At 48.1% G+C, this 8,064-nt stretch overlaps 2 pseudogenes; both read left to right on the top strand.

Moving 5' to 3' along the window:
• The first annotated feature begins 810 nt into the window (after nucleotides 1-810).
• LOC142122124 (5S ribosomal RNA) lies at nucleotides 811-929 on the top strand (annotated as a pseudogene).
• A 1,835-nt stretch (nucleotides 930-2,764) lies between these two features.
• LOC142122125 (5S ribosomal RNA) lies at nucleotides 2,765-2,883 on the top strand (annotated as a pseudogene).
• Nucleotides 2,884-8,064: the final 5,181 nt, after the last annotated feature.

An 8,064-nucleotide genomic window follows, 5' to 3' on the forward strand; every position in this document is an offset into this window, starting at 1 on the left:
GTTATAGTTCTGTATCCAGTCTGCTAGCCTGCTTGTTCCTGTCTATTGGACCCTGTTACTGCTTACCCGTGTATGACCCTTGGCTTGAATTTGGACCCCGCTTGTGAATCTCGTGACCCTGACCTTTGGCTTGAATACTTACCTCCCTGTCTGCTTGTGACCTCTGACCTCAGCTTATTCCTTGATACCGTTGTCTGCTGCCGGCCTCTGACCTCTGCTTGGACTCCACTCCGCTGGCTTGGGTTCTCCCTAGCCGGTGCACACTTCACGACCCTTTGCCAGTCTGCAGCCCAGTCTGTCCCCACCATCAGGGGCTTCAGTGAATACCTGACTGGTAGAGTAGACTCCGGGTTGTTGTGCCGGCTAGCGGGGTTCCTAACACTTGCGCAGTGTAACGCTGACACCTAGTGGACACTCAAGTACTCTACAGTGTGTATACTTTGCAGTTAACTTGCAAAAATCTCTCACAATAAGTAATAACACCTGCTATATTCTTATACGCTACAACATCAGCATCTAGTGTCTGTTATTTTGATCTACATAATCAGTGCACAGTTGTATCTGTGCTATTTCCAGCAAGTACTTCTTCTACATGATATCTGTCTAGGTGAATTATGCTGCTTTATTTTCACAAGACTGTTATTGGCTTTAGTTTGCATAGAGCCTTCAATATTCCCCAAGCATTACCAGATACAGCTGTGGGATCCCATAACCCACTCTTCCTCTCCTGGATTTAGCCCCTATGATGTTGTGATGGGTTGACCCAGGGTTAGAGTTAGGGTTAGAGATGTAGGTCAGTATAAAGTTAATACCTACAGCCACACCACCCTGAACAAGCCCAATCTCGTCTGATCTTGGAAGTCAAGCAGGGACAGGCCTGGTTAGTACTTGGATGGGAGACCACCTTCTAATACCAGGTGCTGCAGGCTTTTATCTCTTGTTCATGCTTCCTACAATGCTGGTGGTGACATGTATAAGAGATGTAGTTCAGTATTAAACCAATACCTTGAGCCCCACCACCCCGAACAAGTCTGACTTTGGAAGCCATGTACGGTTGTGCCTGGTTAGTACTTGAATGGAAGACCACCTGGGAATAGGGGGGTAGGGCTTGTAAGATTTTTTTTATATATGTATAAATCTGTCAGGGGAGGAGCTTAATCAGGAAGAGGATGGTCTTAATCAGGAAGGGGAGGTCTAAACCGGAAGGGGAGGGTTTAAACAGGAAGTGGAGGGGCCACATGTATAGAGATAGAACCAACACTGCTCCATTGAAAGTACATGTAGGCGTTTGGTAGAGGAGCACCTCCATGAGTTTGGCTATAGCACAAACAGTAAACCAATGTGTTACCATGCAAGTGGTATAGGGTTCAAATCCCAGCTGGGTTGGAATTGTGGACATGTTAGGATTATTAGGGGGTTTGGGGTTGGGAAAAATGTATTTAATTATTCAGACAGACAAATGTAACAAACATATTTAACCTTTTTATTTATGTGTATTGAGTGTACAATAAAGTGACACATAGCTGTAATTATGGAGGCAGACATAAGCAATACACAGCTAATTACAAAATGAGTGACGTGAGGACACCGCACCACGTGGGACTGGTACAGGCATCAGAAATTAACATACACACGCCCCCAAAGGAGTCGCAGCTCGAGGAACTATCAGCACCTGGTTGTCGATCGATTGGAAATTTATACACACTACATGATCGTTAGGTGGATTGGTCGTAAAATATTAAACAGTACGAGCAACCAAATGAGCCAACAATTGATACTTTGGAACGTCTTTCGACCATCGTGTCACCATACACAGTAACCTGACTTCCAACCAAATGGACGTATGTCGGATGATTTGCCAATTATTGGACCAAAACGCTCCAGTGTGTGTGTAGCCTTACACTGTGCTGGAGGAATTTGGCATTAAACAGTGTGCATAACCGTTATGATAGGTGCTGGATGAGTTTCGCATTTATGTGTCTTAAATCCATTGCAACCGTTAAGCTTATTTTGCACGACGAAAATGTACATAACATATTTATTTTTTATGAGATGGTCTGGCCCCCAACATTTAGGCCCTAATGATGTCCTAGAATTAAATAATCGCTCTGAAAGTGAGGATAAGGGACACAAGTTAAATAGGGGAAATCAATTGGAGATAAGAGTCTGTTGCATTAAGGAAATCCATTCAAATACATTGTATAAGCAGACATTTACCTTTAGCTGGTACTCTTTTGCGACAATCTTGCAGTAATCAGGACAGCACTGCCACCCAGTGGGCGACAAGAGCTAAGACGAGTCACTAACTTTGAAACTAAACCATAGTCTTGCGCAGTGTAACGCTGACACCTAGTGGACACTCAAGTACTCTACCATGTCTATACTTTGCAGTTAACTTGCAAAAATCTCTCACAATCTGTAATAACACCTGCTATATTCTTATACGCTACAACATCACCATCTAGTGTCGGTTATTTTGATCTACATAATCAGTGCACAGTTGTATCTGTGCTATTTCCAGCAAGTACTTCTTCTACATAATATCTGTCTAGGTGAATTCTGCTGCTTTATTTTTACAAGACTGTTATTGGCCTTACTTTGCATAGAGCCTTCAATATTCCCCAAGCATTACCAGATAAAACTGTGGGATCCCATAACCCACTCTTCCTCTCCTGGATTTAGCCCCTATGATGTTGTGATGGGTTGACCCAGGATTAGGGTTAGGATGGTTAGGGTTAGAGATGTAGGTCAGTATAAAGTTAATACCTACAGCCACACCACCCTGAACAAGCCAAATCTCGTCTGATCTTGGAAGTCAAGCAGGGACAGGCCTGGTTAGTACTTGGATGGGAGACCACCTTCTAATACCAGGTGCTGCAGGCTTTTATCTCTTGTTCATGCTTCCTACAGTGCTGGTGGTGACATGTATAAGAGATGTAGCTCAGTATTAAACCAATACCTTGAGCCCCACCACCCCGAACAAGTCTGACTTTGGAAGCCATGTACGGATGTGCCTGGTTAGTACTTGAATGTGACCGTTCCCTGAATTCTTCTCCAAAATGTTTTAATGTCTGTTAGTTTATGTGTATACTGTACAGTGTATGTGATATGTAGCTCAGGTCTCCTCAGCACAATGTACTTATTGGGGAATTCCCCCCCCCCTCCCTTCTGTACCTCATCCCTTCCTCTCTCTTCTGTACCTCATCCCTCTCTCTTCTGTACCTCATCCCTCTCTCTTCTGTACCTCATCCCCCTCTCTTCTGTACCTCATCCCTTCCTCTCTCTTCTGTACCTCATCCCTTCCTCTCTCTTCTGTACCTCATCCCTTCCTCTATCTTCTGTACCTCATCCCTCTCTCTTCTGTACCTCATCCCTCTCTCTTCTGTACCTCATCCCTCTCTCTTCTGTACCTCATCCCTTCCTCTCCCTTCTGTACCTCATCCCCCTCTCTTCTGTACCTCATCCCCCTCTTCTGTACCTCATCCCCCTCTCTTCTGTACCTCATCCCTTCTGTACCTCATCCCTTCCTCTCTCTTCTGTACCTCATCCCTTCCTCTATCTTCTGTACCTCATCCCTCTCTCTTCTGTACCTCATCCCTCTCTCTTCTGTACCTCATCCCTTCCTCTATCTTCTGTACCTCATCCCTTCCTCTATCTTCTGTACCTCATCCCTTCCTCTATCTTCTGTACCTCATCCCTCTCTCTCTCTTCTGTACCTCATCCCTCTCTCTTCTGTACCTCATCCCTCTCTCTTCTGTACCTCATCCCTTCCTCTATCTTCTGTACCTCATCCCTTCCTCTCTCTTCTGCACCTCATCCCTCTCTCTTTTGTACCTCATCCCTCTCTCTTTTGTACCTCATCCCTCTCTCTTTTGTACCTCATCCCTCTCTCTTTTGTACCTCATCCCTCTCTCTTTTGTACCTCATCCCTCTCTCTTCTGTACCTCATCCCTTCCTCTCTCTTCTGTACCTCATCCCCCTCTCTTCTGTACCTCATCCCCCTCTCTTCTGTACCTCATCCCCCTCTCTTCTGTACCTCATCCCTTCCTCTCTCTTCTGTACCTGATCCCTCTCTCTTCTGTACCTCATCCCTCTCTCTCTTCTGTACCTCATCCCCCTCTCTTCTGTACCTCATCCCTTCCTCTCTCTTCTGTACCTCATCCCTTCCTCTCTCTTCTGTACCTCATCCCTTCCTCTCTCTTCTGTACCTCATCCCTTCCTCTCTCTTCTGTACCTCATCCCTCTCTCTCTTCTGTACCTCATCCCTCTCTCTTCTGTACCTCATCCCCCTCTCTTCTGTACCTCATCCCTTCCTCTCTTTTCCTCTCTCTTCTGTACCTCATCCCTTCCTCTCTCTTCTGTACCTCATCCCTTCCTCTCTCTTCTGTACCTCATCCCTTCCTCTCTCTTCTGTACCTCATCCCTTCCTCTCTCTTCTGTACCTCATCCCTCTCTCTTCTGTACCTTATCCCTCTCTCTTCTGTACCTCATCCCTTCCTCTCTTTTCCTCTCTCTTCTGTACCTCATCCCTTCCTCTCTCTTCTGTACCTCATCCCTTCCTCTCTCTTCTGTACCTCATCCCTTCCTCTCTCTTCTGTACCTCATCCCTTCCTCTCTCTTCTGTACCTCATCCCTTCCTCTCTTCTGTACCTCATCCCTCTCTCTTCTGTACCTCATCCCCCTCTCTTCTGTACCTCATCCCTTCCTCTCTTTTCCTCTCTCTTCTGTACCTCATCCCTTCCTCTCTCTTCTGTACCTCATCCCTTCCTCTCTCTTCTGTACCTCATCCCTTCCTCTCTCTTCTGTACCTCATCCCTTCCTCTCTCTTCTGTACCTCATCCCTTCCTCTCTCTTCTGTACCTCATCCCTTCCTCTCTCTTCTGTACCTCATCCCTTCCTCTCTCTTCTGTACCTCATCCCTCTCTCTTCTGTACCTTATCCCTCTCTCTTCTGTACCTCATCCCTCTCTCTTCTGTACCTCATCCCTCTCTCTTCTGTACCTTATCCCTCTCTCTTCTGTACCTCATCCCTCTCTCTCTTCTGTACCTCATCCCTTCCTCTCTTCTGTACCTCATCCCTTCCTCTCTTCTGTACCTCATCCCTTCCTCTCTTCTGTACCTCATCCCTCTCTCTTCTGTACCTCATCCCTTCCCCTCTCTTCTGTACCTCATCCCTTCCCCTCTCTTCTGTACCTCATCCCTTCCCCTCTCTTCTGTACCTCATCCCTTCCCCTCTCTGCTGTACCTCATCCCTTCCTCACTCTTCTGTACCTCATCCCTTCCCCTCTCTTCTGTACCTCATCCCTTCCCCTCTATTCTGTACCTCATCCCTTCCTCTCTCTTCTGTACCTCATCCCCCTCTCTTCTGTACCTCATCCCTTCCTCTCTTCTGTACCTCATCCCTTACTCTCTCTTCTGTACCTCATCCCTTCCTCTCTATTCTGTACCTCATCCCTTCCTCTCTCTTCTGTACCTCATCCCTCTCTCTCTTCTGTACCTCATCCCTCTCTCTCTTCTGTACCTCATCCCTCTCTCTTCTGTACCTCAACCCCCTCTCTCTTCTGTACCTCATCCCTCTCTCTTCTGTACCTCATCCCTTCCTCTCTTCTGTACCTCATCCCTTCCTCTCTCTTCTGTACCTCATCCCTTCCTCTCTCTTCTGTACCTCATCCCTTACTCTCTCTTCTGTACCTCATCCCTTACTCTCTCTTCTGTACCTCATCCCTCTCTCTCTTCTGTACCTCATCCCTTCCTCTCTTCTGTACCTCATCCCTCTCTCTCTTCTGTACCTCATCCCTCTCTCTTCTGTACCTCAACCCCCTCTCTTCTGTACCTCATCCCTTCCTCTCTCTTCTGTACCTCATCCCTTCCTCTCTTCTGTACCTCATCCCTTCCTCTCTTCTGTACCTCATCCCTTCCTCTCTTCTGTACCTCATCCCTTCCTCTCTCTTCTGTACCTCATCCCTCTCTCTTCTGTACCTCAACCCCCTCTCTTCTGTACCTCATCCCTTCCTCTCTCTTCTGTACCTCATCCCTTCCTCTCTCTTCTGTACCTCATCCCTTCCTCTCTCTTCTGTACCTCATCCCTTCCTCTCTCTTCTGTACCTCATCCCTTACTCTCTCTTCTGTACCTCATCCCTTACTCTCTCTTCTGTACCTCATCCCTCTCTCTTCTGTACCTCATCCCTTCCTCTCTCTTCTGTACCTCATCCCTTCCTCTCTCTTCTGTACCTCATCCCTCTCTCTTCTGTACCTCATCCCTCTCTCTTCTGTACCTCATCCCTCTCTCTTCTGTACCTTATCCCTCTCTCTTCTGTACCTCATCCCTCTCTCTCTTCTGTACCTCATCCCTTCCTCTCTTCTGTACCTCATCCCTTCCTCTCTTCTGTACCTCATCCCTTCCTCTCTTCTGTACCTCATCCCTCTCTCTTCTGTACCTCATCCCTTCCCCTCTCTTCTGTACCTCATCCCTTCCCCTCTCTTCTGTACCTCATCCCTTCCCCTCTCTTCTGTACCTCATCCCTTCCCCTCTCTGCTGTACCTCATCCCTTCCTCACTCTTCTGTACCTCATCCCTTCCCCTCTCTTCTGTACCTCATCCCTTCCCCTCTATTCTGTACCTCATCCCTTCCTCTCTCTTCTGTACCTCATCCCCCTCTCTTCTGTACCTCATCCCTTCCTCTCTTCTGTACCTCATCCCTTACTCTCTCTTCTGTACCTCATCCCTTCCTCTCTATTCTGTACCTCATCCCTTCCTCTCTCTTCTGTACCTCATCCCTCTCTCTCTTCTGTACCTCATCCCTCTCTCTCTTCTGTACCTCATCCCTCTCTCTTCTGTACCTCAACCCCCTCTCTCTTCTGTACCTCATCCCTTCCTCTCTCTTCTGTACCTCATCCCTCTCTCTTCTGTACCTCATCCCTTCCTCTCTTCTGTACCTCATCCCTTCCTCTCTCTTCTGTACCTCATCCCTTCCTCTCTTCTGTACCTCATCCCCCTCTCTTCTGTACCTCATCCCCCTCTCTTCTGTACCTCATCCCTCTCTTCTGTACCTCATCCCTTCCTCTCTTCTGTACCTCATCCCCCTCTCTTCTGTACCTCATCCCTCTCTCTTCTGTACCTCATCCCTTCCTCTCTTCTGTACCTCATCCCTTCCTCTCTTCTGTACCTCATCCCCCTCTCTTCTGTACCTCATCCCTTCCTCTCTCTTCTGTACCTCATCCCTTCCTCTCTTCTGTACCTCATCCCTTCCTCTCTTCTGTACCTCATCCCTTCCTCTCTCTTCTGTACCTCATCCCCCTCTCTCTTCTGTACCTCATCCCTCTCTCTCTTCTGTACTTCATCCCTCTCTCTCTTCTGTACCTCACCCCTTACCCTCTCTTCTGTACCTCATCCTTTCCCACTTATTATTGTTATTTCCTCCACAGTACCGTCCCCATTTCCCTCAGATTACAGAGATACATCCAGGGGCGGAGAGGTCAGAGGCCGATGATGACCTAAAGAGGCTTCAAGTGGCCGCGGATCTCCTGTGACCGCCCCACCCCCCGCTGAGCGGCCTATCACACGAGACGCGGATATCACGTGGGACGCGCACCACGTGAGCAGAGAACGGCATAAAGGTAACTGTGCGCAGCGGCGGCGGGAGCTCATGTCAGTGTCTGTGTAACGGCGGCGGGGGCTGAGTCGAGTGTGTGTGAGCGGAGGAGACTGTGTCTGTGTCCCCGGCGGGGGCTGAGTCCAGTGTATCATACATCACCTTCCTATGTGAATCTGCTGCTTACCGGAGGTTTCTGTGATCTTGGTTATTGCGGTTTATTAGTAGCTGGTAACAAATATCGCAGCGAGAATCTAAAACCAAACTTGTTGCCGGGAACATTGTGAGAACATTTTGTTTTTTAAATTTATTGTTTTATAAGTGCCCCAATCTGGGGCGGGGTCTGGGGGCCGCACAATAGGACACGTGATGTGAACACGCGGCCGCACAATAGGACACGTGATGTGACGACGCGGCCGTATCACGTGTGATGTGATGCCGCCGCCTGTGCGCTCCCCGCGCTGCATGTTGTCA

The sequence above is a fragment of the Mixophyes fleayi genome, unplaced genomic scaffold, assembly GCF_038048845.1.
Source record: "Mixophyes fleayi isolate aMixFle1 unplaced genomic scaffold, aMixFle1.hap1 Scaffold_2285, whole genome shotgun sequence".
In the NCBI taxonomy this organism is placed as follows: domain Eukaryota; kingdom Metazoa; phylum Chordata; class Amphibia; order Anura; family Limnodynastidae; genus Mixophyes; species Mixophyes fleayi.